Genomic DNA, 16,725 nt, shown 5'->3' on the forward strand with positions numbered 1-16,725 from the left:
GAGAAGGTACTTTGTAATAGTCTCCCCACCCTTGAGAATGTACTTTGTGAGATCCACCCCCTGCCCACAACAAATTGCTCCTAACTCCACCACCTATCCCAAACCTATAAGAACTAATGATAATCCCACCACACTTCACTGACTCTCTTTTCAGACTCAGCCCACCTGCACCCAGGTGATTAAAAAGCTTTATTGCTCACACAAAGCCTGTTTGGTGGTCTCTTCACGTGGACATGTGTGACACTAATCACATAAGCAACCTTAATTTTCCCTAATTAAAAATTAGAGTAAAATCACCTGCCATGAGTGATAGCCAAGTATCTTTTACACCAAGTTTATCAAAATAAGCTTTTAGGAGTGGAACAATTTTGATCAACTGTGTTAATATTTTGGAACTGCTTGCAACAGTGACTACCATAAGTATGCATTTTACTATGCATGCAACTTACAAGTGATAACTGCCCAGTGGAGCACTAGAAATGTGGTCACACTGGTCTATTTTGCAAGTCACTTACCATATTGTGTATTCCATTCTCTTCTTGTTCAAATCTTGACATTGACAGTTCTCTTCATCTCAGAAAGAGCTCCTGAAAAGTATTTTTAGATTATAAAAGATTGCATTTATGCATATACATACATTTCCCCTAAATAATGATCAATATCTTTTAGATATTTTCAATATTTGTTAAGAGTTACAGGTCCAGAAACAATCAGCAGCTTCGTAGATTATCTCTAAGCACACTTGATTTTTACTGAATGCTGTCAAGGCATCAAAATGTACATATTCACCTTTAAAAAGTGTTAACTTTGCATTTATTGTTTCATCCGCAGGGCTAACAGCTGGGTATTACTGTTTTTGTTTTAAGCGACTATCTGAGGTGTTAAGACGTCCTAATTAAGTAAATTTAACAAACACAGCATTAAGTTTCAAAATCGAAGTGTTAGAACAGATACCTGTTTGATCTGCAGATAACTAATGAGAGCAACAGTACATCACAAACACATTTGATGTTATTCCTGCCTCAGCATATTTGGTTTGATAAAAAATATCTCACTCAAGTAACTGCCCAATATATTGCCCTGAGAGACTGAGAGAGAATTAACGATTTAATTCTAGTTTTTCCTGCCCTTGTTTTGCAAATAAATGAAGACATGGATGGATGGGTTTTTTGAAATGCCAATGATCTGTGTTACAGTGTGGCATTATCATTCCTGGGAGGAGCATGCCGTGTGCAGGGCTGAATCACAAAACACAAGACAACAACAACAAACAGGGATGAGTTATTTCAGGCCAATTCACAAATCATTATAGAAATAAGGTAATGAGCAGCCAGGCGTGGCGGCTCACGCCTATAATCCCAGCACTTTGGGAGGCTGAGGCAGCCGGATCACGAGGTCAGGAGATCCAGACCATCCTGGCTAACAAGACGAAACCCCGTCTCTACTAAAAATACAAAAAATTAACCGGGCGTGGTGGCGGGCGCCTGTAGTCCCAGCTACTTAGAGAGGCTGAGGCAGGAGAATGGCGTGAACCTGGGAGGTGGAGCTTGCAGTGAGCCGAGATTGCGCCACTGCACTCCAGCCTGGGCGACAGAGCGAGAATCCATCTCAAGAAAAAAACAAAAAACAGGGCCGGGCGAGGTGGCTCACGCCTGTAATCCCAGCACTTTGGGAAGCCGAGGCGGGCAGATCACGAGGTCAGGAGATCGAGACCATGCTGAAACCCCGTCTCTACTAAAAATACAAAAAATTAGCCGAGCGTGGTGGCGGGCACCTGTAGTCCCAGCTACTCGGAGAGGCTGAGGCAGGAGAATGGCATGAGCCCGGGAGGCGGAGCTTGCAGCGAGCCAAGATCGCACCACTGCACTCCAGCCTGGGCCACAGAGCGAGACTCCGTCTCAAAAAAAAAACAAAGAAAGAAAGAAATAAGGTAATGACCGACTTACAAGTTCCACAAAGATCACTTGAGAGACTTACATTCTGATGAGGAAAACAATACAGACATGTCTACAACTAATGATGAAACATGATGCAATGAAGTTAATTACATAAGAGTTCTTTCATTCTTTCTGAATTGAACAGGGTAGGCATCACTGAGATAGAACTCAAGCTGTACCTAAATGAAAAATTATCATGTTCAAACAAAGTGAGAGAGGGAGAGAATAATCCAGATGAAAAGAATAATATGGCTTAGGAGGCAGAGGACAAGTGGGACAGGAGAACCTAAACACTGAATTTAACTTCAGCCCAAATCAGGGAGTGAGAGTAGGAGAAATAAATGGATGTTTATAAGGGGAACTAATAATCTCAGTTTAGTGCCTAGTTGAATCTGTAGTACCCATGGGAAATTCAGAACAAAAAGTTCAGGATGAATATCCAAATTCAAGGTAAAGACTGAGTCAGTTGCACGAAGGTGATAACTGAAGCTTTGGGAGCATTTGAGCATTCTCTAACCACGGTGTGCTTGGAGAATAAACCTGTGGAATGCCTGTATTTGAAAAGACAAGCAGCAAAGATGAGAATAGAAGACGTTTGGAGAAGCAGCAAGGGAACCAAGAGACGATGTTTCTCAGATGTTACAAGAGTGTAAGAGTTTCACTGAAAAAGAAAGTGGCCAGCATTGCCAATGATGCACGCAAGTAGCAGATTGAGCTTAGAAAGTCATTTCCACTTTTTGAGGGAGCAAGCAGTCTTATGAAGTGGTAGGGAAAGAAATCAGATTGCAAATTGATTAGGGTTAATTGGTCAATGCAGGAATTGGTCAAAATGAATAAGGAAGTTAGTGAAAAAGCAGAGTCTGGAAACTTTTAGAGAAAGGCACATTGGAAAATGAAAGAAGGAAAGCAAGTGTGTCAAAGAATTAACACATTGGTTTAACAGTATTACATTTTAATGTGATTTCTCTGCGCTATTCATTAAAGAGGTACATCAATCAAGCCTGATTTTCTAACCAGGATAATTAATGGGTAACTTGAAACAATTAAATTTCAACATTTCAAATTGTCTAATACTACCTATCTAGTAGTCACTAAGAAAGAAAATGGATAACTTGTGTGGTTTTAAAAAAAAGACTGTTATGATTAATTTTAGGTGTCAACTTTATTGGATTAAAGACCAGCTGGAGAGCTAGTAAAGCATTAGTTCTGGGTGTGTCTAGTAGGATGTTTCCAGAGGAGATTACTGTGTGAGTCGGTGGATTGGGTGGAGAAGATCCACTCTCAATGTAGGCAGAAAAGGCAGAGGAAAGGTAAATTCTCGTTCCCTCTCTCTCCTGGAGATAGGACACCCCTCTTCTCTTGCCCTGGTGTCAGAGGCTTTCAAACCAGAGTGACTCCATCATGAGTGAGGGCTAGGGAAATGAGGCTGGGACTTGTTGGGCTGCATTCCCAGAAAGGCAGGTATTCCTAACCTCTAGATGTTTATGGGCAAGGGAACACATTGATAATGTTTACTAAACAGACTCAGACTTAGGAGTGTCCTGATAACCTGTTATCTTGAGAAAAGAAGCATTCCTAATTTTGCTTCAAAGATCATAATATTGATTCTTGCAAAATACACTAATTAAGAAAATTAATCCTTTATCACAAACCCTAGTAGCAGAGCCCATGTCCCCATGATCTTTTTTTATACTATACATAAACAAGTATTGTATCTAGTGTGGATGCACTTCTCCTCTTACTTTCAGGAACACCCTACTCTATCTATGGAGTAGCTGTGCTTTCACCACTTTATTAATAAACTTGCTTTTGCTTTGCACTGTGGACTCCCCCTGAATTTTTTCTTGCACGAGATCCAAGAACCCTCTTTTGGGGTCTGGATCAGGACCCCTTTCCTGTAACACTCCGACACCAAAAATTCCAGGCTGTCCAGCATTTGGACCCAGGTATTTGCATCAGAGGCTCCTCAGGTTTTCAGGACTTCAGCCTCAGACTGAGAGTTCCACTCTCGACTTCGCTGGTTCTGAGGCTTGAAGACTTGCACTGAGCCACGCTACAGGCATCCCAGGATATCTAGCTTGCGGATGGCCTGTGATGGGACTTCTCAGCCTCCATAATCACATGAGCCAATTCCTCTAACAAATTACCTCTCATGTATCTATCTACACATGTATCTTATTGATTTTGTTTCTCTGGAGAATGCTAATATAAATAACTTCACATTTTAAAAATATTTTTTGATAAAGGATGTATACTCATGTGAACAGAGGCTTACAAAGCTCTGAAACTCAATCTCATTATAAATGTTTCCAAAGACTATTATAGGACAAATCATCAGGAAAGGGGAAAATAAGATATTTCTGCCTTTTTTTTTTTAGACTCTAAAACATGCATTTTTCTCACATGGAAAGTAATGATACAAGTCAATGAAGCATTTGGGAAACAAATGCTTTCCACCCAAGCAACGTTCAGAAGTATGCCTAAGACTATTTTTCAAAGGATATAATGGCTACTGACATAGCAGACAACCTGAAACTGATGTTCTACAAAATAACTGGATAACGCTTTTGATAAATGTCAAATTCTTGATGCACAAAGAAAGATTGAAGAAATGTCAGATTGAAGGCAAAGTGCCTGACAGCTACCTGCAATGTTGGATCAGGGATTGGATCCCAGACTGAGGAAATAAGTCCTCAGGGAGACGACTAAGGAAACTTAAGTAGGTCTATAGATTAGTTAATAGGATGACTTCAATGTTAATCTTTTGTTTTCAATAAATGTTCCCTGATTATGTAAGACATTAACCTTTAAGGAAGCTGCTTAAAAACTGCAAGGAAATTTCTGTACTACTTTTGAAACTTTTTCATAAGTCTGAAATTATTTAAAAGTTTATTTTAAATAATTATAACTTAGGAATAAAATGGATGAAGAACAATTATCTAGAAAGAATAAGGAGAGCCAAAATTAACAATGTAATTGTAGGTGTCATACTGCTTTGAAAAATTTTTTTTTTAAATTTTGACCAGTTGAAAAATGGCCAAAACCAAGTGACAACAAAAAAACGGTACCAATAATGCCAGAATCCTCAAGAAATAAATTCTTTGTTTACATGTGAAGTAGCCAGTGTATATCTTAGTAATTAAAAAAAAAAAACTCAAAATGTGATTTTCAACCTGCATTTTCATGTGGTAAAAGAAATGGTCAAGGCCAATTTTTAAGTTGCCATGCCGTATGATTTTGCATTTCTACTCCGTGAAAGACATTAGTTATCATAAGCAAAACACCGTCTGTGATTATGAAAATGTTGATGGAATATTATACGTGTTTCCCAGTAACAGTATTTCATAAAATCTGTTATGACAAAGAGGCAAGCAAAGTCCTGTTTAGACACAGAGAAAAGAGGAAACATTTCGATTACCTCAGCAAAGCCTGGACAAACAGCTGTCACCATGGTGAGAATGAGGAAAGGTGGGAGGGAGGAAGGGTCATTTGAAGGTAGCACAGAATTATGAAGGGCGCCGATTGAGGCATAAAGGAGAAGGACATTTTAGGAAGAGAAAAAGGTTAAGCAGAGGCATAGGATAGAAGATGACAGGGTTGTTTTGATGATCTAATTCCAATGAGAGGTGGAGGAGCTCCAAAGCTGGAATTTCATTGAGTGATAGGATATGAGGAAAACACTTTGGAGTGTAAAGATCCTTAAGGCTCCCAACAAATTATGTGTTGCAAATAAACACTAAGCCCTCCCACATTTAAGACCAGTTATACTGAATGCTGCTTAATGCATTTCTGTCTCCAAATTCAGCAAAGTTCCATAGAATCCAATATATGAAATGCTTGCTTTAGTTGCCATTTCCAAAGTAGTGCTGGCAAATTTCCAAGTGCGGAACTTAAAATAATGCTCTAAGTGAATTGCTTTGTATGTGGACAATTATTATTCACCTGCAGACTTCTTAAAAGGTCAATAATTCAAGAATCTAAACCAGTATCAAGTTGTCCACAAAGTTATACAACACTGAAAAATGCTGTTAACTGGATATGGATTTCATTCTCACAGCAATTGCTAAGGTGTTTTAGCAGCATCTGCTTCCCGAAATGCTAGTCTCAGAATATGTTAATTGGTCTGATGTAAAAAGTGTTCTGTCAGTAAATACATTTGGTAAACATTGGGTTAAGCAAGGTTAATCAGATTTCTTTGCTGTAGGAGATATTAAAACCTTGAAAGGCTGGGCGTGGTGGCTCACGCCTGTAATCCCAGCACTTTGGGCAGCTGAGGTGGGCAGATCACCTGAGGTCAGGAGTTCGAGACCAACCTGACCAACATGGCAAAACCCCATCTCTACTAAAAATACAAAAAATTAGCCGGGCGTGGTGGCGGGCGCCTGTAGTCCCAGCTACTCGGAGAGGCTGAGGCAGGAGAATGGCGTGAACCCGGGAGGTGGAGCTTGCAGTGAGCCGAGATTGCGCCACTGCACTCCAGCCTGGGCGACAGAGCGAGACTCCGTCTCAAAAAAAAAAAAAAAAAAAAATCAGCCGGTCATGGTGGTGGGTGCCTGTAATCCCAACTACTCGGTAGGCAGAGACAGGAGAATCAGTAGATCCCCGGGAGGTTGAGCTTGCAGTGAGCTGAGATTGTGCCATTGCACTCCAGCCTAGGTGACAGAGCAAGACTCCATCTCAAAACAAAACAAAACAACAAAACAAAAAACAAACAAAAAACCTTGAAACAATGAATGAGAAATAAGGTACTTAATGAAGAGGGAGATAAGATGCACTGTCACACAAACCCAGCAGAAATCTAGTGATAAAAGTGTTCTAGAACACACACTTTGGAAAACTGTGAACCAAATGCATCTCTGCTTGCCTCATTTTAAATATATCAGACGTTTGATGGAATAGCTTGTCCAAATATTCATGAAGAAAGAAAATTTCTTCTAAACAACTAGATTTCTGCATACTTGTTATTGTCATTACAACGTTTCCAATTAATGCCGTCTGTGGGAAAATCTTCTCTACTTGAGAACATGTCTCTTAAAGTAGAAATTGGTGAGGAAAAAAAATCATGAATAGATATGTCCTTTTCTGCCAGTTTCTTCAGGGAACAAAAGCTAGTTAGTCAACTGGAAGCCTGAATTTTATTCATCTTATAATATAATCACTTAAAATAATCAGTTAGATGACAATGAAACACTGCAATAGGAAATCAAAAGCAAATCACTAGATCAGTTTCAAAAAAGTATAAGAAATAGAACAGCAGTTTGAGGATATTTATATATTTTACAGTTTTCTCGGTCCTACTACATGCCAGCCATAACATGTACATCCATGAAAAATGACCGTATAATGTCAACACTTTGGAATTGGTTCACACTTTCAGATATTAGAAGCTAAAAACAGAATAGATGTCTATGCTAGTCATGTTATGGTTCTCTGGCTTGAGAAGTGAAAAGCATATAAATGACTAACACTAGAATCTGGGGCAGCAGAAAGAGTGATACTAAACCAGAAACATTAATACGTCAAACTCAGTTTCAAAATGTCAGTACATAGTCATCAGATTGTTTCTCTGAGAAGTTAAATTTTGTGATTGTAATAGGGATTGAGATTAAAGCTATTTATCGTATCTACCATCATATTTATTATATTTCTTAATCATGCAAGTGTTAATTAAAATTTTCTTGGTACTTTCATCAGGCTGCTTACATAATAATCTTCAGTTTACAACCATCTCAACTGACCAACAGTGAGATTATCCCTTCTCAAGTGGATGATCAGAATTGCCAGTCATGGGACAGACACCATACACTCTTCAAAAGAAATCATGATGTATGTTTTAATATAACTTTTTATTTGGGGGATTTATCAGTATCCAAAAGCACCTCTTTTTCTTACAGAGTTCTGGAGTTAGATCCTCCCACACAAATAAATTACTTAATTGGGGTAGTCACCTCTTGTCCAGAAGTGACATGTTTTAGAAAGATGTGAGTCTTGAGGCAAATACTGGATTTGATTGTTCTTACTCCTAATAAGAATGTATCTAACTTCACTTCAACTATCTCTAAGTTGCTATTACATTATTTTTTCTCACGATTTTTGTTAATCTTCACTCTCTACAATACTCAGCAAACTCATGAGGAAGAAAGATTGTCAGAGTATGTACACAAGGTTTTTGGTAAAGATTAATGATCAGAATTAGATAATACTTGATTTCAAAATATTGGAATGGTTAGATATAATATTATTTAGAGTACAAAAATACCGGGTTTGCTAAAGCAAAATTAGTCCTTTCTTCTTCTCTAAGCAGTAAGTGTTTGCCTCTTGCTTGATACTCCCTACCTTGAAAGGGAAGTGCTAGCCTTATGTGGCAGCCACCTGCAGTGAAGAAAACAGCCTTCAGTTTCCCTGCCTGGAAGGTTCTTCCCCCAGATATAGATGATATTAGCCTCATGTCTTCCAAGTTGTTACTCAAGAATTATCTCTTCAGGGAAGTTCTCACCAACTCCCCTACCTACAATTGTTATTAACCTCCTGGGCTCAAATGGGTCCTCCCACTTCAGCCACTTCAGCCACCCAAGTAGCTGGGACCAGAGGTGTGTGCCTGGATAATTTTTGTACTTTTTTGTTGGTACAGACAGGGTTTCACCATGTTGCCCATGTCTTGAATCCCTTGGCCTAAGCGATCCATCAACCTCAGCCTCCCAAACTGCTGGGATTACAGGCATGAGCCACTGTACCCAGCATCTCTTTATTATTAATCATTATCAACACACTGTATACTTTACCTACTTATATTATTTATTACCTACTTACATAACTTAAATGTAGGCTCCACAAAGATAAGGAGTTTTGTCTTTTTCTTTTAGTTCTATATCACCAGCACCTAGGACAGTCCATGGCTCATAACAGGTACTCAGTAAATAATCATTGAAAGACTAAATCATCATCATTGTAAAAAAAAAAAAAAATCTCTTCTATGTATACAGATAATTCTGCTAGTTGGTGCACTTTGTTAAATAATTATATACCCAAAGCCCTTTAAAAAGTTCAACAGAAATTACATACCCAAAGCCCTTTAAAAGTTCAACAGAAATTATTAAATTATTAAATGCTGACATAGGGAGATGTCAGCATTGGACAAACAATAAAATGGATAAACAATAAAATGAATATTGGACAATCAATAAAATGTGATAAAATATGAATTACGATGAATGAATGTTCATGTAAAAACAACTAAAATAAAACACCATGTAAAAACAACTAAAATAAAACACCTTAAAAAATAGTAAAATAAAATGGATACTGGAAGAAAATATTAACAGTCTGTGTTATATCTATACCTCTCTAAATTTTAAACACAGGCTCACTTTTTTCAATTTCTTTTTCTTTATAAGTCCCAATAAGCACTCTCAAAGTGGTCATCTAGTTATTACATTCTTTATCCAGGTTTTATATTAATTTGCTCTTATTTTATTTTATGGCTCTTGTCTTTTCAACTTGGTTGTAAGTTTCTGGAAGGCAATATCACATACAACAGTGGTCCTACAGCATCTAACTCAGGAGTAAATGCATTGCCAACCTTGATTACATATGTGTTGATTGACTGATTGACTCATGTATGGTATCAAATATAGAATCTATAGATATTGGCATATGGTATCACATATAGTATCTATAGAAGTAAGTCTCTATCACCTTCAAGTCAATGAGCTCTATAGAATGACACTAAGGAAACAAGCGAAAGAGATGAGCACTTCCAGCACTTACTCTACAATAATATGTCATTCAGGATACCATGAAAAGTTCTAATTTAAAAGTTGAAGGAGAAGTCACATTTTACAAACAATGGACACACAACCACGAAACCAAAGGCACTATCTTAGAAGCAATTTTCAAAGACATTTAATTTTTTTATATATCAAATATCAAAATTAGGAAAATGATATTCGACATTAATACTTGTACAATATGAAATTTACTTAAAGAAACTTTATTGTCAAACATTTGGGTTATTTTTAAATTTTTGTTATATGTAAGTCTATAATGTACTTTAGCTAAATTTCTGTGTGATCATAGAATTTGTTCATTCATAATTTTTTTCCTCATCGTATGTCGAGTAGCTTCCATGCTTAGGCTTGGACTTCCAAAAGGCCAATGAGTCACACTTGGGAAGTCTGTAGCACAGTTTAAACATGTGATTATATTAGAATCCTGAGAGCACTCTGATTTTTTACCAGGAGCAACAATTCTTGCAGTGGATTTAAAATACAAAACATATGATGCAGTTTCCAACGGATGATATGAAACCATTACCAGAGACATGCTACTTTTTCCTGAAAGAGAATTTGTGAAGTTCTCAAATAGCAACGACATACAATTTCTTAAAATAATGATATTTAATATACTTACATTTGGAATAGCACCATGAAAGTCATAAAACACCTGCCTTTCACTCAAAAACAGTGCTCTGCTAATTAAATTGAAAATCTGAAGAAATTAAGCTTATTTCCAAAATTATCTCCTTAGCCAAAAGTTTTGGAGAATAATCTAAACATTGTTCAGGGCCACCGGAGTCTGACAGTCAAAGAGAGAACTCAGACTAAAATGGTAAGGATATTTATCAATAGCAAAAATTGCATACCAAAACATAAAACAGAAACTAATATGAAAGCTGCATTTAAGTCATGACCAATTTGAAAAGAGTTGTGACTATTTAAAATATGTAAACCATCTTGAATGTTAGTTATTCAGCAATAAATGCCGAGTAGTTAGGCATTTAAAGATTTTAAGATGGTCAATATTTTTATTGGCATGTTTAAAATGCTCTCTTAATTAAGGAATGCAATTTTAAAGGCTAAGAGTAGAACGAATGGAGCTATATTAAGTTTTGAGCCACTTTTAAAAATGTAATATCTATTCATATAATTTCATTTAAGAAATTTAATTATATACATATATTTTTAAAAATTTTACCAGCAGTTTATTAAGTTTCATTAAAACATCACATTTGGATAATTAGTGAGATTGCATTGAGTAATAGATTAATGTACCATCTTTCAATCTGGGAACATGCTATGTCTTTTAATTGATTATACATGTTTAGTAGGTGATATTTCAGCCAACTTTCAGCATAAAAAATCAAAGTCAAACAACAAAAATGTTAGGGTATCTAAAAAGCCTTTCTGAGAAACATACTACATGCAAGTAAATGAAACAAAATCCAGAATAATTTCATAGAAATCTTTCAGGATAGACAATCACTTGGAAACTACCTCTGCCATAAACAGGAACAAGGGTATCTTGGGGGAGGGGATTAAGTTAAAAGGGATGATGTCAAATTTTAGATCATACATTCATATTCCAGAGAGAATAAGAAATCGACATGTCCTATAAATGTCTGTTCTAAATCCAGGTAAAATACATTTCAGAGAAAGTTGTTTTGATAACACAAGTTCCTGTTTTTCTCCCAATCAGAATGGTAGCACTCATAATCTCACATTTTAAAATTCAATTAAATCAGCTTCTAGCTATGTACCAAATATTAGTTGGAACACAGGTGAGATAGTTCTCTTTGCTGTATGTTTTACCCATCTTTTGTTTAGGAGGAAACAGCTTTTTAAGAAACAAATTATCTGTCACTTGATGTGTCTTCTAATAGAAAAGGAGTTTTTTACTTAAAAAATTGAATTTACATTATCTGTATAAACTTCTAGCAGCTATGTACTTATTCACATAGACTAACCTTCAAAAATTATCTACAATTTGTTTTTACTTCACACCATCACCAGTTACCAATTTACAATGTAGACTTTTAATCATTTAAGAACCATTTTATAGAGTTTATTCTTAAAAAAGATCAATACAAATACCATCTATATCCCATATATCTTGAATATATTTTCAATAACTGAAATTACAACCTTTGGTGAAACATTACTCCTAAAAACAAATGCATTTGGTAAACATATCTTATAAATTTATCTTAAAAGGTAGTTTATGAGCAAAGTATGAGTATACATTACTATTAATGTGTACTATTAATAACTTTCCCACATCCAAACAATTTAAATTCAGTGTATCCAAGGTCGTGATTTAGGGGAAAAAATACAAAAAGAACCTTTCAAATTTTTGCCATGTCCATATTGTTCAGAGGTATCATTCTCAAAACATATTAAATTTTAACTTGTGGTATATATGCAAAGTGATCATTTCAATGTGAAAGAATTCTAGCATTTGCAAACAATAAAAGAACAGATTCTCTCATGTTGCAACATCAAAGCAACCAGCCATTTTGTCATACTGGATGCCCAAGTTTCAAAGACTTAAATCGCCATATCCTCATGAGACCACCCGGCATTTACTTCTTTTAATATCTCTTGTTGAAAACACGACAGCGATCAGGCACAAAGCACCACAGTGCACTCTACTGTAAATGCCCCATCTTGTCATAATTGTTCTTTTTAAAGAGAAGAGTCCTTAATATATTAATGAGCACTATTGTGAAGTAGAAAAGCCTCACCACAAAGGATGGCCACGTCCCCTGAACTGATGCAGATTTCAGCTTAGAAACTAGAAGGGAATTGAAATACTTAAACAATCAATCAATAGTCACCTCTCCAAGAATGGTGTGAACCCAGGAGGCAGAGCTTGCAGTGAGCTGAGATAGTGCCACTGCACTCCAGCCTGGGCGACAGAGCGAGACTCCGTCTCAAAAAAAAAAAAAAAAAAAAAAAGTCACTTCTCCAAAAGCAGGGCTGTTTAATAATGAGAGAATAAAATATCAGTTTTAACCTGAAATCTTTGTTTAAACAGTATTTTTAATTCATCAAAGTTCTCATCTCATTACTTTGTACAATACACTTAATATAATTCACTAGGTATCATCTGGGTTCTGTATTATTTTCTTACATGTAAAACATGTACAACTGTGCCTGCCCCTTGTTGAGCTGGCTATCACCAAGGGCACTGAGCATAGCAAGAGGACCCATTGGGGACACAGAAACAAATCAGTGAAACAAACTGCAATTACTTTTGCACCAACCTGAAACATAGAAAGGGGAAATAATGCTTGTTTTGCTTTGTCTCCTAATAGCTCCTGGCTAAATGTTTTATAAACATCATAAATGAAGGGATTAGTAGCAAACATTAAGACTAATAAGTGACTAAATAGCTTTAAATAAATCTTAGTTAAAATTTTTTATGTATGCTTAGATTAAGTATTTAGAAAAGTATAAATAACTTAGTCTATCGTGTTTTCGTCTCAACTAATTTTTTCAGTTATTTGTACAAAACCTCATCTCCATGACACTTTCTGTGCTGGGGTGCAGAATGTTCAAAGTAAAACATTCCTCTTACAGATGCTGGTGGAACCAGTGTTATCCCTGGAGAGGTATCACACATGTTCACGAGAACTTCTGATTCAACAACACCGCAACAAAACCACGTCTCTATGGTCTCCACCACACAGTATCACCAAAAGCTGCTTTTATTAATTGGGTTGGGGTTAAAGTACATGTTCTCCTGAATGCACATAGCTCAATAACTTGATCAATGCAATTATCTTGAAAATGAATAGAAGCCATGAATACAAAGATAGAGGACATATACGTAACTATTAAAGTCTCTGACAGGGGTTTTTGTGAAAACAAATTGCTATAAAGTAAGCTATTACTGGTACTGGTAGTTGCTAAACAAAGCAGAAATGGGACAGAAAAGAGAAAACAATATGAAAGTAATCACTGAGAGAACCACAAAATTCCAGGAAAAGTATTTGAAATTGGTAGCAATCAGGAGTTGAAGGCTGGAGCAAAAATGGCTCCTCTGAGTGGCACGCATAAGGAAAGCGTCTTTTCAGGAGACACTTCTAATTCTGTAGTCTATAGAGGAAGGAATGTCTTCTGCAGGGAGCTGCCCTTGCTCCTGCTCTGTTGACACACATACTTTCAGAAAGGTTAAATATAACTCCTTGCTGGAAAATAGCCTATAACCTTCCCAAGAGAGTTAATGGCTCTTGTTCAATATTTTCAAGAATTTGGGTCATATGGCTGGATTGTAAGTATTTACTCATTACTTTTTTCCCCAAACCAGCACGTGCACTCTCTCAGGATAAGAACTGTATTTGAATCATCTTAGCATTTATCAAGCCTAATCACAGTACAGTATTCAAATTTTTCCAATTTTGTGCTTAGAATAGACCTACGCATTTATTCTGTCTCTCCTTCAGAATTTTTAAGGATAATATTCTTTGTTCTCACACTAATTGCAACTATGTTAGACTACATCTGAATTATGTAGAATAAATATATTAAAGGCCTTTTATTTCCTTACCTCTTCCTAACAGGTAGAAAACCCAGACTTTAACTCTAACTACTGTACCTTATTTTTTGTAGGCACATGTCGTGGTTCCCTGTCCATGTTACACAGTCTCTGTAATTGGAGATTAACATAGGCATGCACCTAGAAATGGCTATCACATCCTCTCTTTATTGTCTGACATTTAAACCTTCCAGTTCTAGCTCTGAGGTGTTAAAAAAATAACACAATTAATGTAACAGAGTTATCGTTAAACTTTCACATTACCAGAGTGAAGTCAGAATAATATGATTCTCAAAATAAACATTCCGGAATGACACTGAACTAAATGGGCAGGCTGTTGTAATACTCTCATTGGACAAAAAATGACATTAACCACAAGTTAGCCTTCAGAATAGGAGTCTAAAAATAGCTGTTATCCTAACAAAATCAATGACTGTATACTTTTATATTTGATTATATATATGTGTATGTATATACACGCACATGCATTTGTATACATATTTGTGTGTATATGGGCACATATACATATATACACATTTATGTTTTGTATATATGTTTGCAAGTTTGTGTACACATGTATAATATACACATGTATATTTGTGTGTGTACACATGTACAATATACACTGAAATATAGAAGTGTGTATGTTGGATCCCCACTTGGAAAGACACTCAAGTCCTAACACAGGGTAGAAAGAGGGGAAATAGAATAAAAGAAGAGAACATTTTCTGCAAAAATTTAACAGCATGTAGAAAGCCAAAATCATAGACAGGGTTTGGTCTAGTGGAAGATTTATTTTCCATTCATTCTGTATTCTTGACCTACAGACTGAGGGGTAGAGTGGAGGGGAGATGGTGAGAGAGGCTGTAGAGGGCTCTGACTGTTGATGCTGGACTGCTTCCTTCTTCTGGACACTGTGGCTTTCTCAGAGGTGGTGAAGGAGGAAACCCACAGAAGGGCAGGAATGGAACACAGTTGAGTCCTTTAAAACCTGGGAGCTCAGATGTGGTGGTGGTGGCAGGCCACCATCTGCGGGCCGTGGTTAGAGTGTTGGAGTGCCTGTCTTCATCTGGTGGAGAGCCACAAAAGTGCCTCTGGTGAAGTCTGTGACTCGATGGCAGTGCAATTCAAATGGCAGCATACGGAGGTTTCGCCCATGGGCGTTAAATAAAGAGCACAAATTCTCTCTGGTCTGCTTACCAAATTTTTTGTACTTAAAATAACCAGTTTTCTCATCCTGAGAACTAACGACTTAAGGCAGTTATAAACAAAGTATCTGCTTGAAATTCAGAGTTTAGTCTGTATGGCTAGGGGGCAACCTTATTTAGCAGCACAAATTATGTCTAAATATGGAAAGAGACAGGTGGTCAGTGTAGAAAATTATACCGAAAGATCTTTTTCCCTTGGTTGACAGAGTTAGCTCTTTGAAAATGAGGGCGAGCTGGACAGTTATCAGGGAAAGGTTGTTGAGGGACAGTGAGAAGACAGGGACATTCTTTAGACACTCTGGAATGCTCTCTAGAGGTGAGAAACAGGGTCTGGTTTTTGCTCTGCTAGGTTCTATTTTTAATCTTTTGTTACTTTATTTTCCACAGATATTCCAATAAAATAAAATAAATTGTGAATATAAACTTTGTTACTTGTTTTGTAATATTTGGCCACACAGTGTGTGTGGCCCCTAATAATTTTCCGTAGCAAATATTCATTAGAAAAATGCAGTACAGACTTCTAAACTTCCTAAGTCCCCCTTGCCTCATGTATAAAAGGTGAATAATGATGATGCCAGCCATGAATGGTTGTTAAATCTGGTACTATGAATATATACTGTTATTGGGGAGAAGAATTTTGTTTTTCCAAAAGCATTTAGAGTGGCCTGTGAATAATGAGTTTAACTCCCAAACAGTTAAATGTGGTTGGAAAAATAAGAAAACAGAAAAGTAATTTAGATTGTAACATTGAGCAGCAGCAACATACAACCTAAGATGGGTATAATTTAGATGTATCTAGTGTACTGTGTACCATTCCTGATGAAACTTGCAAGAAGGTGAAAGTAACATATTCTATACGTTCAAGCCTCATGCCTATCTTAGAGATTAAAAACCACAAGTCCTCAGATTGCAGTTTTATCTGGTGTTAGATTGTTAAAGCAAGGCCTTAAGATATGACTGGTTTGGTTGCCTGGAGTATAAAATCAATACAACTGACAAGCAAGTTGGGAGGACTAGTCAATCATAAACACTGGGGTTTATGGAAGATGTTTACTCTCTCAGTTACAAGTGAGGCTGAACAAATGGAGAACAGGAGAACAAATTCCAAGAGGCTGCATGAAATTCTACTTCCAAGGAAAGGCCAGGAAGCAAATCACTATCAAAGAAGAAGTTTTGTGTGCTTATATAATTATGACGCACTCACCAGGGCCACAAAAGACAGATGAATCTCCTTTGTGAATTGGTATATTTTAAACTATATTTGA

The 16,725-nt window shown here is 36.7% G+C and overlaps 1 protein-coding gene across 6 annotated transcripts in view; it reads right to left on the reverse strand.

Annotated features, from left to right (window-relative positions):
- LOC129482846 (uncharacterized) overlaps positions 1 to 16,725 on the reverse strand; it is a 558,703-nt gene that overhangs the window by 258,193 nt on the left and 283,785 nt on the right. For 5 of the 6 annotated variants that reach the window (XR_010121219.1, XR_010121216.1, XR_010121221.1 and 2 more), the window contains exon 1: positions 516 to 538. The exons of the other annotated variant lie outside the window; for it this stretch is intronic. The gene's annotated coding sequence lies outside the window, so the exon portion shown is untranslated. Of the gene's footprint in view, positions 1 to 515; positions 539 to 16,725 lie in introns of those variants that run through there. 6 annotated transcript variants of the gene reach the window in all.

The sequence above is a fragment of the Symphalangus syndactylus genome, chromosome 5 (genome assembly GCF_028878055.3).
Source record: "Symphalangus syndactylus isolate Jambi chromosome 5, NHGRI_mSymSyn1-v2.1_pri, whole genome shotgun sequence".
Taxonomy (NCBI): domain Eukaryota; kingdom Metazoa; phylum Chordata; class Mammalia; order Primates; family Hylobatidae; genus Symphalangus; species Symphalangus syndactylus.